The sequence below is a fragment of the Gorilla gorilla genome, chromosome 14 (assembly GCF_029281585.2).
Source record: "Gorilla gorilla gorilla isolate KB3781 chromosome 14, NHGRI_mGorGor1-v2.1_pri, whole genome shotgun sequence".
NCBI lineage: Eukaryota > Metazoa > Chordata > Mammalia > Primates > Hominidae > Gorilla > Gorilla gorilla.
The window spans coordinates 47,645,655-47,668,918 of NC_073238.2; the positions used below are offsets into that span (position 1 = coordinate 47,645,655).

Consider the following 23,264-nt stretch of genomic DNA (forward strand, 5'->3'; position numbering starts at 1 on the left):
GCAGGTTCCTGGACCCCCATCTGTTCAATCTGATTTTCTGACAGGTGGACCCCAAATTACGTATACTGAAAAACACCTCAAAGTGATTTTTTTGTATTAAAACTTGGGAATTAATAAAATGACTGTTTCTAATGCTTCACATAGGTTATCTTATGTATTAGGTTAAGAATATATCTCACCTCAGTTCTAGTAATCCATTCACGCTGAAGTGGTGCTCTTATAATTTGTTGTAGATGTTTATCCCCCTTTAAGCAGCAAAAACCATGCTGTTCTTCCATCTTGGACACTTCACGGTCACATGCCTGAGCCATGTGACTTTGTTCAAGTTCCTAAGCCTGCGTGAACTGTGGTTGTATGCTATAAAAACTGAGCATAATTCTGACCTTCTAGGACTGTTTTATGTATTAATTTCAATCACAAGTGTGCCTGGCACATGGTTAGCAGTCAAAAAGCTGTATTTTAATTTCCCTTGAAAAAAATGGTGCACCTAAGAAATAGTTGTACATTTATCCACAATTAGTGCTTCAATCTTAGAATACCACACTAGAAATGTGATGATAAACCAATATTACCATTTAAAATATACATGTAATACCTACATATCTTCTGTCTCCATTAAATAAGTTCTCTTGAGAGACGTTATTCATTTTTTAAATGCTGGCCAGCTTGAAATATTTTCCAAATGCTATTTTGAGTACACTTTAGACGTATGTGATTATTATATTTGGTAATTTTTATTTTGCATTTATATTTACTTTTTTTTTTTAATTTTTAGAGACAGGGACTCACTGTCACCCAGGCTGGAGTGCAGTGGCACAATCATAGCTCACTGCAGCCTCAAACTCCTGGGGTCAAGCGATCCTTCTGCCTCAGCTTCCCAAGTAGCTGGGACTGCAGGCATGGGCCACCACATCTGGCTAATTTATTACATTTTTTGTAGAGATGGGGTCTTGCTATGTTGCCCAGGTTGGTCTTGAACTCCTGGCCTCAAGGGATCCTCTGGGTTCAGCCTCCGATAGCACTGGGATTACAGGCATGAGCCATTGTGCTGGTCCCTTTGGTGATTTTTATAATTAATATTATTTTTTATCATTGTAAGTAAATAAGTATAATTTAAAAAGAGGGTGAAATTTGTCCTTTCAAATACATGGTAAAGGTGCTACATTTATGCACTTTGAAAATGGATTTGCTCTTTAAAATAGTTAAGTTTTTCATGGTCAAACCTGATGAAAAGAAGGTGATTGATCTTCAGGAATCCAAAACTGAAACCTGAACAAAGAAGAGACTTGTTTTCCTGTGCGGTTCAAAAGTTGACAATTCCCAAGAAGAGCTTCAAGTGTTGCTGCGATAAGGTGGCAGGCCACTAGTATCATATGACTGTAAATATTTCAGTCTGTGTATATTTTTAAAGTCTGTCTTATTTTGGCTTAATCATACCTAAAACATCGTATGACATTTGTTTTTTGTATACTGTCTCTCCATAGGGTTCTTGAATTAATATACTTGAGTGTGAAAATTGTTTTTCCAACGATAACAATTTCCATCTATGGCTTCTAGATTAAGCAGGATCCAGGTATAATGGTGATAGAGGCTGTGATATGAAGTAGTTTATTCTAAACCAATATGTTCAGAGGTTTGAGGGCTCTGGAAACAGATCGTGTGGTTCTTAATGTTTACTTCACAGTTCTCTTTAGCTTTGAGAATCCAGGCCAAGAATCAGCTAACATTTTAGAGTCAAAATGTCCTCATTATAAAATGGGTATGTTAATAGTACTAACCCTATGGGCCACTAGAATGAAATAAAATAATGCATGAGAAGTGCTTAGCACAGTCTCTGTGCTAAAACATAGCAAGGACTCCATCACTGCTAACTATTGTCAGTTTTTCTAGAATCTCCATGATGGCAAGCAACCATTTCAACCAGAGTGCAGGAAATGCATTTTTCTTTTTGAAAGATTGACCAAGAAAGGGTAAGAGGGATGGGGTCATGGGATACATGGAAGTTTTTCTCTAAGCAGCACAACTATCTCTCTAATTTAGCTCATAATTCCTTTGTGGTCTTATAAATACAGTATTAATATTTCCCACATGCCAAATAGGGGCCCTTGAGTCACAACAAGAGTTCTAAGGGTGCCAGTGAGTTATCAGTGGAGGTAGGCATCAAATTCAGCATTGTTTTCAGCTGGGTTCTCTAACAGTTCACTGCCTTTCATATGCAGATGATTTGTTATGCAATAATTTAATTCAATGGTTTTCATGAAGAATGCCACAGAGGGCCTGCTTCATGTGTGTTACTTTATTGTTGCCCTGGTGACATTTGAAGAACCCTCAGGCAACTGCAGATATCTGAGGATTCCAGAGAGCAACTTCATGTGAACAAAAAGGCTAAGTGTTACGGTGCAGCTGTTCAATGCATATTCTCAAGTTCTGCACCATGAATTAATACTTTTCTTCTGGCTTCTTATTTTCTTGCCTCTAGTCAGTATGTTAAATAAATTCAGCTTTCCATGAGAGGTTGAACTTATACATAATCAAATAACTCAAAAATTTTTAATGAAATTTTGTGAAACCTTTTAAACTATGTACCCCTAAAATCATTCTGTAAATATACTAAAGTCATGGAACTACAGGATTTTTTTTTGTCTTTTAAATTCTTTATTTTGTGACAATTTAGTTTTTATGACATATAAAAAATTGTATATATTTAAGGTGTACAACGGGATGTCTTCATGTACATTGTGAAATGACTATCACATTCCAACTAATTAACATATCTATTCCCTGTATATAATTACCATTTTGGCACCCTTTGACCAAAATCACTCCATTTTCCCCTCTTCCCCGCTCCAGGCAACCACCATCCTACTTTCTACTTCTATAGTTTGACTATTTTAGAGTCTACATAAAAGGGAGATCATGCAGTATTTCTCTTTCTGTGTCTTGCGTACTATTTTGCTTAGCATAACTTCCTCCAGCTTCATCCATGTTGTCACAAATGACAGGATTTTCTTCTTTTTTAAACCTGAATAATATTCCATTGTGTGTGTGTGTGTGTGATTGTATAAAATCACTTTCTTTCTTTCTTTTTTTTTTTTTTTTTGAGACAGAATCTGGCTTTGTCACGCAGGCTGTAGAGCAATGATGCAATCTCGGCTCACTGCAACCTCCACCTCCCGGGTTCCAGTGATTCTCCTGCCTCAGCCTCCTGCGCAGCTGGGATTACAGGTGCCTGCCACCATGCCTGGCTAATTTTTGTATTTTTAGTAGAGACACGGTTTCACCATATTGGCCAGGCTGGTCTTGAACTCCTAACCTCAAGTGATCCACCCCCATCAGCCTCCCAAAGTGCTGGGATTACAGGCATGAGCCACCGCGCCTGGCCAAAATCACATTTTCTTTATCTGTTCACTGCAGAACATTTAGGTTGTTTCCATATGTTGACTATCGTGCAAAATGCTGCAGTGAACATGGGAATGCAGAGAACTCTTTACAATCCTGTAGGACTGCTTGATCATATGTTCCATTTTGAATTTTGGGGGAACCTTCCTACTTTTTCCATAATGGTTGTATAAAGTTATATTCCTAACAACAGTGAACAAGGGTTCTACTTTCTCCACATCTTTGCCGACATTTGCTATCTTTTATCTTTTTTACAATAGTCACCCTAAAAGGTATGAAGTGATATCTCATTATGGTTTTGACCTGCATTTACCTGATAATTACAGATGTGGAGCACCTTTTCATGTTTATTGGCGTTCTGAATTTCCTTTTTTAAGAAGTATCTATTTTGGCCCCTTGCCCATTTTTTAATCCAGTTGTTTGTATTTTTGGTATTGATTTGTATGAGTTCCTTATATATTTTGGATATTAAGAGTTTTAAGTAGTCATTAGTAGTTGTGAGCTCTTTGAAATCTTGCATAAAGCAGGTCATCAAGAAATGCTATGAACAAATAAATATAGCCTTTGACGTCCATTTCAGATTTCTTTTCAAGAGGGTGCTTCTAAAGTAACTATTGTGCAAAAGTCCTCTGAAAAAATAGGTCAAGAAGTGATATCAGTTCCACTATGGAAATTATTGGCTACAAAGTGTCTGTAATCACCACATGTACTTCTGACACTTACTTTAACTCCAAACTTGCAAATCCAAGTAAGGGCACCAAGGCTTGGAGTGAAGACACCCCCAGAGACTGGGAACCTGGAATTTCCAGGAGCTCTGGTAGGTTCTGCTAATTCAACAAAAGCCTTCTTTAAAGGTCATGGAGGACTTCATGCTCTTTGCAACATCCATGCAAGAAAAGAGGCTCTCATGATTATGCTATAAAGTTGTAGAGCAAAGTAATTTAGACAGAATGGATATAAAAATAAACAGGGGCTTGTGATGCTCATGAGAGAGAAAAGAAAATGGATTCACATATTTTTGTCATCCTGGAGTCAGAAAATAATTTGCAGACTATCCGATAGAGCACCAAGGGATGAGGTTTGCAAGCTCCTCATCTGGCTCTGACCCCCCCTTGCTAGTCTTCTCTTCACTGGCTCTTTTTCTTGCACCTCAGGTCCCAGCAACATCAAATAATTCCTTATGCTGCTCCGTGCATCTGTTTCTTTGCCTGTGCTCTGTACTTCCTTCTCCCTCCAGTGTAATTTCTCTCCTTTAAGGCTCAATTCAGAGACCTCCTCTGTGACAAGCCACTCCACCCTCTGATCTCTCCCTACATCTTCATTCTTGTTTTCTTGTTTTGTTTTGTTTTGAGGCGAAGTTTTGCTCTTTGTTGTCCAGGCTGGAGTGCAATGGTGTAATCTCGGCTCACTGCAATCCCCACCTCCCAGGTTCAAGTGATTCTCCTGCCTCAGCCTCCCAAGTAGCTGGGATTACAGGCATGCGCCACCATGCCCGACTGATTTTGTATTTTTTTTTTTTTTAGTAGAGAACGGGTTTCGCCATGTTGGTCAGGCTGGTCTCAAACTCCTGACCTTAGGTGATCCACCTGCCTCAGGCTCCCAAAGTGCTGGGATTACAGGTGTGAGCCACCACACCCGGCCTGTTCTTCATTCTTCTACTACCATACTTGTCCTAAGCTCCTTGAGTGTTAGTTAAAATTAGGGTCTTTTTCATCTTTTTTCTCAGCGCAGAGCATAGCAGAGTGTCTGACATATGATGTTCACTCAATAAATGTTTTTCATGGTTGAATGAATGTAGCTAATTTCTGCCATTTGCATAAAAAAACCAAGGGCCAGAGGTTATTTGCTCCTTCCTTTTAATTATGTGATGGTCTTTACGTAATTAGCCACTAAGTATTTTTTGTATATTGAGACATTAACTAAATTTGAATAATCAAGGAGGCCTGTAAAAGGTCTCACTGCTTCCACTCTTGGCCTGTATTGTCTTTTCCTTCCACAGTTTACATCATAAACCAGGTGAATTGCTCACAGCAAATCATACCCCAAAGCATATCCAGACTCTCTCCCAGGCATAAGGCTGCAGAGGAGCTGGCTACCTGTGGACCCCATTCCCTAAACCTCTCCCTGTAGCTCACTGCATTCCAGCTCCGCCCACCTCCCCACCGATCCACAGACATTTCCACAGGCTCCTGCTTCAGGACTCATTCCCGTCCTTTTCCTTCTGCCTAGAACATTCTTTCTCCCAGATCTCTGAATGTCCCTGCTTCAACACCACTTCTACAGAGAGCTCTTTTGCAACGAACTGAATGTCTGTGTCCCCCCAAATTTCGTATGTTGAAGTCCCAACCCCCAATTTGATGGTATTGGGAGATGGGGCTTTTAGGAGGTAATTAGGTCATGAGAGGAGAGCTCTGGTAAATGGGATTAGTGACCTTATAAAAGGGACCACAGAGAGATTTCTCACTCTCTTTCTGCCAGGTGGGGATACAACCAGAAAAAGGTTGTCTGCAGACTGCAAAATGGTCCTTTTTAGAATCCAACCATGCTAGCACCCTGATCTCGGACTTCCAGCCTCCAGAACTCTGAGAAATATGTCTGCGGTTTAAGCCACCAGTCTATGATATTCTGTCAGAGCAGCCCACACCACCTGAGACACCTTTTCTGTTCATTGTATCCCAAATAGCACCCCCTTTCAGTCTCCAGCTTCTCTACATTTTTTGTTTTTTCTTCATAATATGTTAATTACAACACTTACATATCATTATTATTGTCTCCACCACTTGAATAGAAGCTCAGTAAGGCTGCTGATTTTGTCGGTTGTGTTCAACACAGAATCCTCAGTGCTGTGAGCGTTTAGCATAGTAGGTCCTTAAGAAATATTTGCTGAATAAATTAAGTGAATGAGAACCTTGCAGTCTTTGTAAAAATAAAATCATATAATTTGGGAAATTACTCAAGAAATTCATTTTTTTCTTAAGCTCTATAATAATAATGATAATAATAATAATAATTTTAAGTGGCCAAAGGGACATTTCCATTTTAAACAGATGACAAACATATTTTTAAATTTCAGCTATGCTGGCTGGGTGCGGTGGCTCACGCTTGTAATCCCAGCACTTTGGGAGGCCAAGATGGGCAGATCCTTTGAGGTCAGGAGTTCGAGACAAGCCTGGCCAACATGGTGAAACCCCATCTCTACTAAAAATACAAAAATTAGCTGGGCTTGGTGGGGGACACCAAATCCCAGCTACTCAGGAGGCTGAGGCAATGACAATAGCTTGAACCTGGGAGGCGGAGGTTGCAGTGAGCCAAGATCGTGCCACTGCACTCCAGCTTGGGCAACAGAGTGAGACTCAGTCTCAAAAAATGAAATAAAAAATAAATTTCAACTGTGCCTTCTCCATTTCCCTCCTCCCTCCAACATGCAATAACAACAGCAGTATTAGGTTCCTTTAGCTGTAAAATGAAAATTTCCAATTGCACCTTAGAAGGAGGCTGGAGGGTAGGAGTTTATCTGGCACAAGTCTACAAAGCTGACAGGCGCACCAAACACCTGAGGGTGGTATCATGGCAGGACAGGTGGGGTTTGGGGTCATCAGAGGTAAACTGAGGAGGAACTCACTTAGGAGGGAGCAAGTCGATGCCTTTCATGTCCTTCAGTCTTTCCTTTAATCAGTCACTGAGTCAGTTAGGCTGCCAAGAAACACTTATGAAACATGGGAAAGGCTTTGCTCTTGAAGGTAAATAAGGTACCATCTTTTCTCTTGAAAAGTTGGCACTCTAGAGACTAATTTCAGAAACAGGCATCTTGCTCAGGAATGAGTGGCCAAGTATGATTTCACTTATAATCACAAGAGTCAGTGTGACTTGAAGTTGGGCTGTAATCTCAAACTTGTCACTAAGGAGATAGGTGACCTGCAACAGGTGAATTTAACCTCTCTGAAGTTCCATCAGCTCTTCTAAAATTAATGACTTGGACAAGATCATCTATAAGACATCCATGTGCTCTAATACTTCATGACTCTGAAAAGAAAGAAGAGGTAAAAATACTGGCTGGAATTCCCTTGTCATATTAAAAAGCTTGAAGAAAAAATATCATATAATCTATCAACAATTCACCTTTTAGAAGTTTGCTAGGCACTGATTTGCAAGAGAAGTAAGAGAAGGCATCCATTCTTGTATTTCCTCAACAATTAGGTTATTTTACTATGTGGATTATACAGCAGAAGGTGAAAGACTTTTTTATTGCAAGACAAATTTTCTCTATTCTAGTACAAAAGAAATCTTGCTGGTGAGACAAGGACCAGATTGAAATACTCAGCAGAGTGGATGGAAAAGGGGGAAACTTGAAGCCAGATGAGACCCCAGTCTGCACTTTACTACCTGCACTGAACTTGGCCAAGCTCCTTCACTTACCTCATCTTTAAAGTAATGATCGGGACCTCAGTGTCATGGAAGGATGACATACGGAAAAACCCTTAATCAGGGCCTGACACACAGTGGACCCTTGTCAGGGCCGGTCCTCCTGCCCTCTCATCCCCAAGACATAAAAGGAGAGACCCTCAAGAGGTGGGAGTGGGCATCACTAGAATGGAATTGGCAAGGAAACCATGAAGGGCTTGAGCCAGCTCTTTAAAAGTGGGCAGGATCTAGGTAGGCAGAGAGAGAGATAAAGGTATCTGACCTGGAAAACATTCCATGGCATAAGCCATGAGCCTGAAATAGCCATGAGAGTTTAGAGCCATTTCCAATAACTGATGGAAGGACAGCGCCAGGCAGGCGGTAAACTAACACCTGGAAAGGTTGTTATGAAATAAATACACACACACTCCTACACCCCCCACCTCCCCGCAGTGCACACACACACCACACACTCACACATTTTAAAATACAGCCTGTATTTTAAAAAGCTTTTCTGGTAATTCCGATGCTCCGTGAGGTTTGGGTGTCACTGGCTGGATGGAGAAAACAGCAGCTGACTGACCTGGACAGGACAGAGCTCACACTGGGCAGCAGGAAAGTGACGGGAAAGGTCAGCACTGGAGTAGGAGCCTGGACTCAAATCCCCCCTGCCACGCCCCTGCCATGGAGCCCTGGGAAGCTACATGATGTTTCCTATCCTCATTTGTCTCATTAATGCAATAGAGATCATGGCACCAGCTTTGTCTCCTGTGAGGGACTTTTGTTACAATCTGTTGATTTTAAACCACTGTTATATTACATTCATAGACTAACACTTAGCTGTAAAGCGCTAGAGAAAAAATCAGGATCACCATTAATCCCCATCATTATCATTGAGACTCTGGGATGCTGGAACGTCACAGCCAGGTCCCTCTGTGACACCCTGTGTGAGGCAACAGTGGGGCAGGACTCCGAAAATGGTTCCATGCTGTCACTACGACACCCATGAACTGTGATGCCTTCCTAAGTGCTAGACTGTGATTAGGGTAGAGGTCCTGCAGTCACTGGGGTCTCATAAGTCATGAGAGTCATGCTGCTCTCTCAAACCTACATAGCTACAAGTAGTGGGTATGTGCCTTGCACACGCCACTTAACCTCTCCCAGCCTTGGAGGTTTCTTCCGCCTAAAGTAGGTTAGTAATGGTAAGCATAGTCAACACGTACCATTATGTAGTCTGTGCCATACACACAGCAAGCAACCAACGAGGTGTGTGGAGGCTGAAATTCAGCCCCAGCTACATTCGCCAAGCCGCACAACTACGGGGCTGCATTGTCACAGAAGAGGCAACTTTTTCTAATTCATCATCCCAGAGAGGGCTGATGTGAATTTTCTAAATCACAGGAAGGTGCTGTTTGTGCTAACAGTGACCCTGGTAGTACCCGCTGAGAAGCCTGGGCATTAAGTAAGAACATACATGGAGTCCTTAGCACAGTGCCAGGAATACAATAGAGTCCAATACTGGGTAGCTGTTAATGTTAAAATATTATTCATTCATTCATTCACTCAGCAAGCATTCATTGTGCACCTCCTGTATACGAGCTACATGCTAGGGCAGCTGGCATGTCTGTAATGAATAAGACATTACCCTTTCCCTGGATGAGCTTGTGGTTTAAGGGTAAACAGAGACACAAGTAAATCATTATATTCAAGTATGGATACAGGAGGGCTTCTCCAGAGTGATCTTATAGCTTAAATTTCTGAATACTAATGACTGTGCTATTAAGGTTTAATTTATTTATAGAAATTCAGCATTTCATATCTGGAAAGTAAAACTTGTTATAACTCTTTGATAAAGCTGCTTACACATCTTATACTTCCCTGTGTTCAGATTAGACACACAAAACAGCGTAATCAAGCCACTGTTACAGGACCACCACCTGTGTCCACTTGGGTGCCAGGACCCTGCTGTCAAAGACAGGTCCACTTCCTTACAACATGGCCTAGAATTGGCTGATTATAAGCTGCCTGCTGGCAATGTTCAGTGGCTCACACCTGTAATCTCAACATTTGGCGAAGCCGAGGTGGAAGGATTGCTTGAGCCGGAGAGTTTGAGGCCAGCCCAGGCAACATGGCGAGACTTTGTCTCTTCAAAAAATTTTAAAAAATTAGCTGGGCATGGTAGCATGTATCTGTAGTCCCAGCTACTCAGGAGGCTGAAGTGGGAGGATGGCTTGAGCCACAGAAGTTGAGGCTTCAGTGAACCAAGATCACACCACTGCACTCCAGCCTGGGTGACACAGCAAGACCCTGTATCAGGAAAAAAAAAAAAAATCTCCTTACTTGTGTTCCTGTTCAGAACTACTCAAATATATTATTGGATGAAGTAGCCTAAGAACAAGTAAAAATGCATGCATGCACTCTTATTTTCAATTGTCCAGAAATATCAGGTTGGTGAAAAAGTAATTGTGGTTTTTGCCATTGAAAGTAATGGCAAAGACCGCAATTATTTTTGCACCAACATAATACTTCACATTAAATAATAATTTTTAAACAAAAGAAATATATATATATACATATATGTGTGTATATTTTACAAGGTTAAATGTAAAATATTTACATTTGCATTAGCAAAGGAGGATTTAACCTATGCAATTTTATAAGACTAGACTCCAGTCAGCTTTAGTGTTCTTCCCAGAGACAAATGGGAATAATGACAAAATAAAATGTTGGCAGATATAAAATCCCTGATGATAAATGATAGGCTTTATTACTACCTCTCCTAATTTCCTTTTCTGAGTAAGTACCCTAGGTGAAACATACACAAGAAATAGCTTTAATGGTTTTAATAGTAGTGGTTTAATGAACTAATCTATTATGAGCATTGTAAATATTTAATTAAGAAACAGCTTAATTAAGACATTTTAAAAAAAAGATCTGCAAGTCTGTCATATCAAGAATTGTACCTTGTCCCAATTTCCTATTATTCCTCAGTACCACAATACTTTTTAAAAAACTAATTAAAATGTTTGCTTCAATATATGTCATAAGGAAATACACCCACTGTATCAGTAACTCTGCAAACATCAAGGGTCATATTATTGCCTTACTTTATAATGCTGTTGTCAGAATCAATAAACAATAAAATAAAACAAACACACTTTCTTTTTTGGGGGTTCACCTTCCCCAAAAGCAAGGGGCACAGAGGATGTGGACTGTAGATTGTAGATACTCGAGGGACTGTTTCCAAGGTCCTTTCAGTGATTTACACATGGCTGTTGTCTTACGTATATAACACCAAGTCACCAATGAAGGTGAATTCACAAAGCAAGTCATGGCTCTACAAGGAACTGGCTTCCCCTGAGTGCAGGACCAGTTACATCATTTGCAGGGTCCAGGACAAAATGAAAATGTGGGCCCTCCATTCAATAATTATTAGGAATTTCAAGATGGTAACAGCAGAACATTAAACCAAATGAGGGGCCCTTCTATGCATGGGGCCCTGTGTGACTGCAGAGGTCACATGACCCTGCAGTCAGCCCTGCCGGGGTGTGGTGCAAAGACTGTTGAGATTTTAGAGGAGTTTGCAGGCTCTGGACTCCTGACTTGTCCCCTCTTGTCCCTTCTTCAATTCTGGTAGATGTAGTTCCAATAGCAGAAGGTACCAGTTATAAGTTGCTGGTATAAGTTGCTAAGTAGCCAAAGCTTCATGGGAGTGACACTGGTAGGTTTCCTAGGGTACACTTATGGGCTTCTGCCCTTTCTCTCAACTATCAGACCAATCCATGAAATCCAGACAGAAAAGGTACTAAAAGACTGAGGACATTAAGGTTCTTTTAGACTCACGGTCTAGTTTTACGGACTCATTGATCTTTAAGGTTAAATGGGACCTTAGAGATTATCTAGTCCAATTTCTCTCATTTTAATTAGGTCTCCATCAAATTCCATTTAGGCCAAAAGCATGCAGATGAATTCTCATTTGCATAGCTCTACAGCTGATGGTGATTTTCATGATGAAATCATAGTTGACAGTCTTTCAGAAAGACAAAATGTTAGTATAATGAAAGATTCATGATATAACACTAATGGATTGATACGAGATGCTGCCAGCCATGCTAACAATATATTTAGCATTTGATTTTTTAAAAAATCCCAGTCAGAGCAAGGAGAGTGAGCTGAATGTCTTAGTTCTTGGAATTCCCTGGACATGGGATCTAGAATGAGTTTATAAGATATAGGAGATCGAGACCATCCTGGCTAACATGGTGAAACCCTGTCTCTACTAAAAATACAAAAAATTAGCCACGCGTGGTGGCATGTGCCTGTAGTCCCAGCTACTCAGGGAGGCTGAGGCAGGAGAATTGCTTGAACCCGGGAGGCAGAGCTTGCAGTGAGCCGAGATCGCGCCACTGCACTCCAGCCTGGGCGACAGAATGAGACTCCGTCTCAAAAAAAAAAAAAAAAAGAAAGATACAGGAACAAAGCATATGAATCTAGAAGTGAAGGAAATGGGTGGTTTCGGGTGGGGGTTAAAGGATCTCCTTTATCAGGAACACATGTCTCTGCTCCTCTATTCCCTACTTATATGTATGTTGTCTTCAATAATCCCTTACATAGGGTTTATTATGGGCCAGACACTGTGTTAAGTTCTTTGCAAATATTAACTCATTTAATCCTCATAACAACCCTCTAAGGTAAGTACTATGTTTATCCTCCTCTTTAAAGATGAAGAAACTGAGAAACATTGAGATTAATTATCTTGCCCAAGGGCCCACTGGTTTAACTGGTGGAGGCAGGATTCAGACTCATGTAGCTTTGACTCCAGTAGCTGTTCTTAACCACTAGATCGTGACGCTGTGCCAGTCATCTTCCATCATGCCCTAATACCACCAACGCTACCCTCTACTACACAGCTATAGGTACCAAAAGTTAAAGGACATGCATTTAAGACACTGTACAATCTATGCTTCTAGCACTGTAGTTGTGACAAATATTTATGTCACCATATGACTAAACTGATGCTAATTTCACAGATGTTAATACCCATTTTTTGATGAGTTTTGATTTTATACGTATGATATCCCGAATAGCTTCCACCCCTTTCCCACCCTTGTGGTGCTACTCTAAAGGCTACACATACACTTTTCATTTGTCATTGCTTTGTTTTAGATATAAGAGCTAGAAATCAAACACTTAGCACAAAGCCTCTCTTCTTTCTGTCTAGAAAGAATAAAACCTTCTATAAGATAATACTTGAAATATGCAAAAGCTTTTTTGACTTATGTTCATTCTAACAATAGGTTCTCTTTTATATCTACTGCTTAGGAAATCTTTTCTTGGCACTAAAAGAAAGACACAATGGCTGGGCACGGTGGCTCATGCCTGTAATCCCAGCACTTTGGGAGGCCAAGGCAGGTGGATCACGAAGTCAGGAGTTCAAGACCAGCGAGACTCCGTCTCAAAGAAAAAAAAAAAAGGAAAATACAATTTATTACCAAGACTATGAGGACAACACCTTGTGGCCAGGAAAGGTGCAATCCATCATTGTTTTCTAGTTGATTGTTAAGATTTCTGTGATGAATACAACTCAACATCAGGTAAGGGAGGGAAGCACTATCTTGCCATCTTTGTAGTGTCGTTGTGACAACATGTATGCTCCCACAAAGGGGTAGATTAGCATAACTTGTTACGCTTTTTATGATATTCAAACATTCATACTTTTAGATTGTTCTTCTAATAATAAATATTTATTTCCAATGGAAAAACACTTTTTTTTTTGAGATAGGTTCTCGCACTGTCACCCAAGTTGGAGTGCAGTGGTGCAATCATGGCTCATTGCAGCCTCAACTTCCAGGGCTCAAACAATCCTCTCACCTCAGCCTCCCAAGTAGGAGTAGCTAGGACAGGCATGTGACACCACACTCAGCTAATTTTGTTTATTTTTTGTAGAGACTGTGTCTCCCTGTTTCCCAGTGTGGAAAAACACTTTCAAAGATGCTTCAAGAAATTTGAAAATGTTTCCATTTTATCCAGATGCAGAGAGAATAAGAAGCATAAGACCTTCCAGTTTAATATCATTGCAAGCAAATGTATGAATTTTTATGGATTGCATAATTGTCTCTCTTGTTCATTGAATTTCCTATATAGGCAGGAGAAAGGAGCATTCAACAAACACAATATGCCATGATGCACTATAGATAATGAAGCCTCTATTGTACAAAAAACCAGAAACATAAGATTCTGAAAATTTTATTTTGGATAAAAATGTTACTAAAGAAAGATACTGCCTGAGAATGTAAGATGTCTTGACACAGCAGATTTGCAAATAAAATATTGTGTAGTCATGGTACATTCTATACTGCTCTTGTGCAATTTCTGGAAGCTTGCTTCATTTCTGGTCAGATAGATGAGTTAAGTGATTTGGGCAGCATAGTAAAATTTATGTGCCTCACCAAGATACAGCCATGGTACTGAATTAATATCCTGCACTACTGTCCCAACATGCTTTGACAAGGATGCTATTTCATGGCTCAATAAATACTTATGGACTAACTACAAACATGACAAAAATGTTTGTCCTTCAACTCAACTGTTTTAGGACTAAACATTCAAGGACTCTGAAAAAAGCCCAGAAATGTAAGACTTCTAAAACCACTTTTATTTTCATTTTGCAAGCTCGCTAAACTTGCAAAAGGACAGAATAGAAATATGCTGTTGGATAAACCCCTAGGAAACTTTACAAAGTCTTAAAGCAAAATTTTCTCCATAAGCTGCTTTGTTCAACATAAGATGTAAAAAGCACAAAAGAGAAGTAGATATTAATTTCATTAGACATGCTCTATGTCTAAATGATCAAGTTGGTGGCTTACAAAAAATCATATTCTGTGGTCCTCTCAAGAAATTTCCGTGAACGGCATGGCGCGGTGCCTCAAGCCTGTAATCCCAGCACTTTGAGAGGCCGAGGTGGGCGGATCACAAGGTCAGGATATCAAGACCATCCTCGCTAACATGGTGAAATCCTGTCTCTACTAAACATACAAAAAAATTAGCCGGGAGTGGTGGCTTCAACTCAGGAGGTGGAGGTTGCAATGAGCCAAGATCGCGCCACTGCACTCCAGCCTGGGCGACAGAGCGAGACTCCATCTCCAAAAAAAAAAAAAAAAAAGAAGAAGAAAAAAAGAAATTTCAGCGAACCAGCTGGGCTTGTGCCTCTTATTCAGAGCAGCCACCAGCAATTAATGAATATGGTCTTTCTTTGTTCCAATTCAAGGAGGACACTGTATTGCCCCCCAGGGTGGGCCAGCGTATTGCAGATAGGTTAGGCCAAGGTTAAGTTACACCCTTTACAAATGCAAACTTTTTTTTTTTTTTTTTTTGAGATGGAAGCTCTGTGGCCCAGGCTGGAGTGCACTGGTACAATCTCAGCTCACTGCAACCTCCTCCTCTTGGGTTCAAGTGATTCCCCTGCCTCAGCCTCCGGAGTAGCTGGAATTACAGGCATACCCCCACCATACCCGGCTAATTTTTGTATTTTTAGTAGATACGAGGTTTCACCATGTTGGCCAGGCTGGGCTTAAACTCTTGACCTCAAGGGATCTGCCCGCCACGGACAGCTTCCCTAAGTGCTGGGATTACAGGCATAAGCCACTCTGCCGGGCCACAAATACAAACATTTAAGACATTGGTTATCTATTTATATGTTCTGAAAAATTTTACCTTAACCAGTGGTGTCAGAGGCAAAGCATAATCCTTAAAGGTCAGTAAATGGATGCTATATTGGAAAAATCAATATGCACAGCCTTTCCTAAGAGCTAAGCTTTGTTTGATCAGACTGTTCCTGGGTATCAGGACACTGGCCAAGTCCTGCCAAAAGTAAAGCTCTTATCCCATTATACGTAGGCCCAACCAGTTATAGTAACCAGAGGAGTGCTCATGCTAAAACCATTTTTTGTTTAATAAACTGTGTTTTTCTTTTTTGTGCATATGCGGGTAACTTGAGAAGTATTTTCCTTAAAAAAAAGTTTGTTTCTTTGCTTTTTTACTTTGCAATATAATTTTTAAACTAAAAAGGCATTTGATTAGTGAGGGTTTTTTTATAGTTTTTTTTTTTTTTTTTTTTAAGAGATGGGGTCTCACTGTGCCACCCAGGCTGAAGGGCAGTGGCATGATCATAGCTTACTGAATCTTTGAATTCCTGGGCAAGAGCTATCTTCCCGCCTCAGCCTCCTGAGTAGCTGGGAGCACAGAGGCACGAGCCAACATGCCCATCAATGATTATTTTTGTCCATCAACAGTTCTAGGACCAAATTTGTAACTCTATCACAAAAGATTATTTAATATAGCAGTACTATTGTGATAGAAGAATGTTGAACTTAGAAATAATGTTGCTCTCTTTCTATTTTCCTGAAAATTTAGTACGTGCGTATTTACTAATAGTACTTGCATATGGACATATTTATGTCCATATATTAACCAAAGAGCCCCCCAGGACTTGGCCCTTGGCCCCTTCCCCTTATCTGCAATCTCTTCTAAGTAGCTCCACCCAGTTCCCAAGTTTTATAAAGTAGCCATATGCCAATAATTCCCACATTATATCTCTGGCTCTGACTTTCCTACGAAGCCGATACTTATGCATCCAATTCTTTGACTTTTACTTTTGGATGTCTAGTAGGCATTCCAAAGCTAATGGAGCCAACAGAGAACCTTTCAGTCCTTTTTCTCTCCCATGCAAATCTGCCAGTTATCCTCATCTTGGCCAACATTGCTACACTCCACTTAGCTGCTCAGATCAAAACCCTAAAACTTAAAGCATAATAATAGTAAAATTAAAAAAAATTATTAATTAAAAAAAAAAATCTGGCTGGGCTCGGTGGCTCATGCCTATCATCCCAGCACCTTGGGAGGCGGAGGTGGGAACATTGTTTGAGCCCAGGAGTTTGAGACCAGACTGGTCTGGGCAACATGAAGAAACCCCACCTCTACAAAAATGCAAAAATTAGCCAGGAGTGGTGACGCAAGCCTGTAGTCCCAGCTACTCGGAAGGCTGATGTGGGAGGACGCTTGAGTCTTCAAGGTTGAGGCTGCACTGACCCATGATTCCACCACTGTACTCCAGACTGGGCAACAGAATGAGACCCTGTCTTAAAAAAAAAAAAAAAAAAACAAAAAAAAAAACCAAATCTAGTAGTCCCTCACCCTAGCTTCCAACAACCAACCTGTTATTGTCTCTATTTCAAGACACACTCCAAATCTGTTCCTTTCTCTCCATTTCTATCACTATCACCCTAGTCCATGTCACTGTTTATCTCTCACCTAGACCATCACTGGTAGTAATTTATTCAGGTCTTGTCACTCCTCTGCTTGAAGCCCTTTGTTCTTATCTCCTGTAGAACCAAATCAAAACTTCTTTTCCTGGCAACAAAGCCTAACTTTATCTTATAACCTGACCCTCTGTCTACACTTCTGACATCCACTCTTACCACCTATTTCATTATTCTCCAGGCACGACTGATCTTTTTTTTTCCGTCCCTGTGATATGACAAGTTCCTTCTGACCTCAATTAAGCAAAACTTTTCTTAGGGCTTAGAATATAACCCTGTATTCGCCCCAGAATTCTGCAAGTTATTATGTGGGAATTAAGGTAAGTTAGTGGTTCTCAACCTGGATTGCACAGTGAAATCTTCTGCAGGGCTTTTAAAAATATGGATACCAAGACCCCCTCTGAATTGAATCAGAATCTCCGGGAGGAGGTCAGAGAATTAGTACTTCTGAAAGGCTCCAAATGAGTCTATGTGGCTAAAGTTGACAACCCTGATATAAGTGATGTGCTCTTCTTTTCTAATTTTAATTGTATATTTTCTTGACTTAGATTTTTTTGTTATTGTTAATATAAATAGCATCTAAACGTAGTATCATCTCAAAAGATGTTTAAAAAACAAACAAAAAACGCTGACAGAATAGAATGGTCAATTCTTCACAGAAAAGTGATGATAAAACGGATATAAAATACATGAAAAGAATAGGTGAGTATCATCCTGTACTTTTGATATTATAGAACACATTTAGATGTTAATGAGGAAGTTTTTGTGGCTCATGTTTTATTCTTGATCTTGCTTTGCATTGAAGTCCCAATCTTGTGTTTATATCACTTCACAGGATGCTACTGTTGACTTTGAGAATGAATGAACCTGTTTTAACATGACAAGAACTCACGGAAATTTGGTGGAATTAATGTTTCTAACAAAACTTGAACTTTTCACTGTTTTAAGTCAGAATATTTTTGGCAGCAATATAACTTCTTGTGTCTATGATAAATGATTTAAAATGAGACTATAAAGAAGATCAAAAGACTTAGACATCAGTTAGCTCACAGGCTACCTAAATATTGTTATATGAGTATAATGGAATCAAACATATGGATTACATTGCCATTAAAATAGAGTAGGGTTTTAAAGCAGAGAAGCAGAAAGCTTTAGAAAAGTCATTTGAATGTTCTTAGACTTTAACAGATAAAAAGTAATTCAAGCTGCTTACAAACACCAAAAGCTAACGGGTATGCTTCTGCCTAAAGAATTTCATGATGTTTTCAAAAGTTTAGAATTGTCACCAGCAGTGGTTGATTAGGCAACTGGGGAAGCCAAAATAACCTGTCACTCTCCCACCTTGAAGAAACCTGCTGTGCATGTAGGGTTTACAACAGCATCTCATTCTTGTAGCTCTCCCAATGGTTGTGGGCAGAATGAACCACAGAGGGGCCCTGACAAGCTAGATGTATGGCTGTTTGTTTGTTTCAAATCCCTGTAAGCCCATACACTAAAGAGTGCAATGGGATGATTAGGGGACAAGCTACTTTAGGTGCACAGGGTTATTCTTGTTACTCCAGGAGGGAAGAAAGAGTACTTTTCCAGTTCTTTTTGTTGTTCTTTTGTAATTGAACTGCAAGTGACAGAGGGTCTTGCAAAGGATTTGGGGGTCCACAGGTCTCCACAAAGTCCAGGGAGGAGGCCATGTGGTACAATAGGAAATAGGCACAGATGGCTTTTGACTTCTGATGACCTGAATTTGAATCCTGCTTTGAATACTAACAACTAAACAATTACCATCATTATTGTAATAATGGATACTGAGATGACAGTGAGAAAAACTTGCTGGGCCCCATGATGAGCATAATTTTAGAAAATTAAGAAGTATGCATTGACAACAATTCCACAATCTAGTGGAAATTTAGCAACTGCCACAGAATTGGAAAGCCCAATAAGAGCTCCCAATATAAGTTCTTCTTTAACAATAACTCCTTTTCATATTTTTGCAATGAAGTGAATATATTTGAACATCATTCATATCTTATCTTCCACTGGTTTCATTATTTGTGTCACTGTGACCTACGTTAAGAAATGCTTTTCCCAGGCTATTTGTTCAAACAAAAAAAAAGGTCTTGCTTTGGGGCTTCCTTGTTAGGAAGATTTCAGATTTGACCTGGCATTTGCTAAGGACAATCTTAAATGCTTTTGTACCTGTGGTATCCAGCCTCCAGTTTGGCCCTCAGTTATCCCCACCTCCTGGTAGCCACTTCGTGTGTAGTCAGTTCCCTCCCACATGATATGTCACTTCTGAGATCAGGTTACAAACACTGCAATTTCTGTCTTGAGTGCATGCTCTCTTCTCTCAGATCTCTGCCATATTGTGTGTCAGGCACACAGGGCAAGAAATTGAAGCTTCCAGCCAACAGCCAGAGAGAAACCCAGGCCTGCCAACAACTAGGTGAGCGAGCTTGGAAGCAGATCCATCAGACCCAGTCAAGCCTTCAGATGACTGCCACCCCAGCTGACAGCTTGAAGGCCATCTTATGAGATACCCTAAGACAAAACCACCCAGCTAACCTCCCCAGGCCCCAGAAACTCTAGGATAGTAACTGGTTTTGTTTGGTTTGGTTTGGCATTTTTCAAGTGTGTATGATCCCCTCCTTCCTAAATATGGTCACATGGCACAGAAACCCATAGGCTTTAATATGCTTAAATAGCTCTACTTCTTTTTGTCTATCTATTCAGTTGACAAGACAGCTTTTCATGAAGAGAAATAAGAGTGAGTTAGAAAAAGGATTTCCTTCCTTGGGATGGAAAAAAGCAAAAGGAAGAATCAAATACCTTCAGAATGCCCTAGATAGCAAATACTGGTTTATTTATTTATTTTTTATTTTTATATTTTTTATTTATTTTTATTTTTTTATTTTTTTTGAGATGGAGTCTTGCTCTGTCACCTAGGCTGGGGTGCAGTGGTGCAATCTCAGCTCACTGCAACCTCCGCCTCCCAGGTTCAAGCAATTCTCCTGCCTCAGCCTCCTGAGTAGCTGGAACTACAGGTGCATGCCACCACGCCAGGCTAATTTTTTTGTATTTTTTTTTTTTTTAGTAGAGATGGGGTTTCACTATGTTGGCCAGGCTGTCTTGAACTTCTGACCTCAGGTGATCCACCTGCCTCAGCCTCCCAAAGTAGTAGGATTACAGGCATGAGCCACTGCACCTGGCCACAAATACAAGTTAATTATAAAGCACTTTGAACACTGTTCCATTGACTAAGTATAATAAGAAGAAAATTTTAGGCAAGTTAAAGAAGTTCCAGCACTAAGCTTACTTGATAAAAACAGATATAAAAGCAAGACAGAAAATAAGCCAATAGCCTAATAACATCTGTTGACAGAACAGATGCCCTCTTGGGGCGTATTCATATACAGTTATACACCACGCAACGTTTCAGTCAATGACGAACTGGACTGCATATATGACAGTGGTCCCATAAGCTTACAATGCCATGTTTTTAGCGTACCCTTTCTATTTATTTTTTTGAGACAGAGTCTCAATCTATTACCTAGGCTGGAGTGCAGTGGCACAATCTTGGCTCACTGTAACCTCTGCCTCCTGGGTTCAAATGATTCTCATGCCTCAGCCTCCCATGTAGCTTGGATTACACATGTGTGCCACCACACCTGGCTAATTTTTTTGTTTGTTTGTTTGTTTTAGTAGAGATGGGGTTTCACTATGTTGGCCAGGCTGGTCTCAAACTCCTGTCCTCAAGTGATCTGCCCGCCTTGACCTCCCAAAGTGCTGAGATTACAGGCATGAGCCACCACGCCTGACTGCTGTACCCTTTCCTTTTAGATGTGTTTAGAGACACAAATACTTGCCATTGTGTTAGAATTGCCTACAGTATTTAGTACAGTAATATGCTCTAGAGGTTTGTAACCTAGGAGAAATAGGCCATACCATATAGCCTAGGTGTGTAGTAGGCTATACCATCCAGGTTTGTGTAAATACATTCTATGATTTACACTTGATTCATTCAACCAATGAAATCACCTAACAATGCATTTCTTAGACTATATCCTCATTGTAAAGTGATGCGTGCTATGGTTGGTTATTCTGGTACTGTGAACTGAACCATACAAAGAACACTTTTACAAATGAAGAACATTTTCACCTAGAATTGATGCCAACATTAATAACTTAAGTATTTCAGTGTCTCATGGCCAAAGTTCCATATTTTAGCTACCTTAGCAAGAAAATCCAAGAAAATCAATTTGCATCTAAAAGCGCCTTCACGGAGTTGGCCTGGTTTTGTGGCAGGCATCCCAGCTTGCTTAGAGAAGGAGAAGTTGAAGTCGGCCTCACAGAGGATTGTTTGGTCCCAGCTGAATAACCTGCTGGCATCCACTGTGAGCAGAGTGGTAAGCAGATTATGGGTAAGCAGATATTAATATTCTGATTAAACATTTTCAAACCTTATACCGCTATTTTAAAAAATAATTGCACTACTCTTGAGAGCACTCTTATAGTTCCCATTCTGAAACCACTTTTAGCCTTCTATATATTCACGATCTTAAAGTCTCTATCTACAGTTTATTTCCCAGGATTAAAACTTTTTCCCTTCACCACCTTAACTGCAATGTAAAATTCATGTGAATATGACTTTCTTGGACAATCTTAACAGCTTTAAATCTTTACATGACACTCTCTTCCTTCCCAGATCTCTTCTTGAAAAAGACAGAGCTGCAGTCATCTTCGGTCTCAGGTTCTATAAAAACCCAGCACAGCCTTGGCAGGCCTCCTGGAATGACTTCTTGTTTCCTGAGGACCCATTGATTTAACAAACTTAACAAATGTAAATAACAGAAGCTATGAAAGAAACATTTGCAGTAAGCATTCTGAAGTTACGAAGCAACAAAAGTTTACTAGACCACAAAAATTTCTCTAACACCATCCATCATGTAGAATATACAATTTAGCATGATAACAGGGAAAGTTACTAATTGTTATTAATTGAGGTCTACAGTGCATGTACAGGTTTTTAAACATCAACAGTCAAAACTGCTGGGTTACCACAATTTATTTCTGGGTCCAAACCAAAAAAGTCTGTTTATTTCTTGGGTGCACACTAAATGTGGCCACTGTGTTGGAGAGAAAATGTGGAATGAACATTGTATGCTTACAACATTGAGTGTTGGAATCATCCATAATCTCCACTTCTAATTTAGCTTGCTAGCGACCTTCTCTCAAGGTGCTATAGACTCTGGGCATCTTCCCCAGAATGCTTTCAGGCTGATGAGGGATGTGGGTGCATGGGTTTAAGGGCAGAACATCTAGCAAACCACTTGCTTTACAGTTCAAGTAAGGAAAAAAGGGAGGAGTTCAAAGAAGGTTAAATCTCCCGCTTCACCAGTGGTGTCCTTTCCTTCTGCCTAGGCATCAGACCTTCTTCTCTAGAACTTTCTTCTGCCCCATGTGGTGGTCACTGCCCAGCTCAAGAGATAGTCCTGGAGAGGACACAGAGGCAACAAGGTCCAGAGACTTGCCTCAGAGTCACCTCAGGGGCCCTTCCAATCATGCTTCCCCCAGTCCCTGAAGCATCTTCCAGCAGCCAACATGTTGGTGAATGGGGCCCTAAACCCTGCACTGCCCAGGAACTGTGCTGTGGAGTCTGGCCACTTTCCCTTATTGGGGGCAGGCATGAGGCAGTGACTAACGTGTCCTAAAGCTCCCAGTGAAGGCTCTGAGATGGCTGGACCGCCCACTGCATCCTTGGCCCTACAGAAAGAGGGCTCCATGGAGCATGCACAGAAGCAGCAAGGGGCAGTGTGACACTGCGAGAGGTACTAAGGAGGGGGCGGCCTTCCTTCTGATCCACGCAAGGATTCTTAAGGACCTCCTGGCTCAAAACAATCACTTCCTCTCTTGCTCTGATTCGTGGACAATGGAGTCCCAAAGGGAGGCCTTTCCTTGCAACCTCAAAGGGAGGAAAGCCTGCTTTCACAGCTGGCAGGGACTGCGGACAGCCAGCCAGCTACCTGCACCGACTACCGTCCACCTGTCTCCCGTCACATCCCCCCCTCTACCCCCGAATAGCTGGTCTGCGGCGCTTCGGACGTGCTCCTTGCCTTGCATTCACTCTCCCTCCCGCGCATTCAGTGGATGTGT

At 40.7% G+C, this 23,264-nt stretch overlaps 1 protein-coding gene and 2 long non-coding RNA genes across 6 annotated transcripts in view; 1 reads left to right on the forward strand and 2 right to left on the reverse strand.

Annotated features, from left to right (window-relative positions):
* The window catches only part of STARD13 (StAR related lipid transfer domain containing 13), a 572,996-nt gene that overhangs the window by 224,141 nt on the left and 325,591 nt on the right, over nucleotides 1-23,264 (reverse strand). The window lies entirely within an intron of this gene.
* Nucleotides 140-8,964, reverse strand: LOC129526417 (uncharacterized). 2 transcript variants are annotated; one of them, XR_010130521.1, is made up of 3 exons: nucleotides 8,673-8,964; nucleotides 7,022-7,422; nucleotides 140-6,282 (listed from the first exon to the last, which is right to left on the reverse strand). It is a non-coding gene; the product is annotated as an uncharacterized lncRNA (long non-coding RNA). The 2 variants fall into 2 exon arrangements; XR_008671095.2 differs by having other exon boundaries at nucleotides 8,384-8,964.
* LOC129526418 (uncharacterized) lies at nucleotides 8,882-19,532 on the forward strand. Its single transcript, XR_008671096.2, has 3 exons — nucleotides 8,882-8,992; nucleotides 13,123-13,394; nucleotides 19,466-19,532. It is a non-coding gene; the product is annotated as an uncharacterized lncRNA (long non-coding RNA).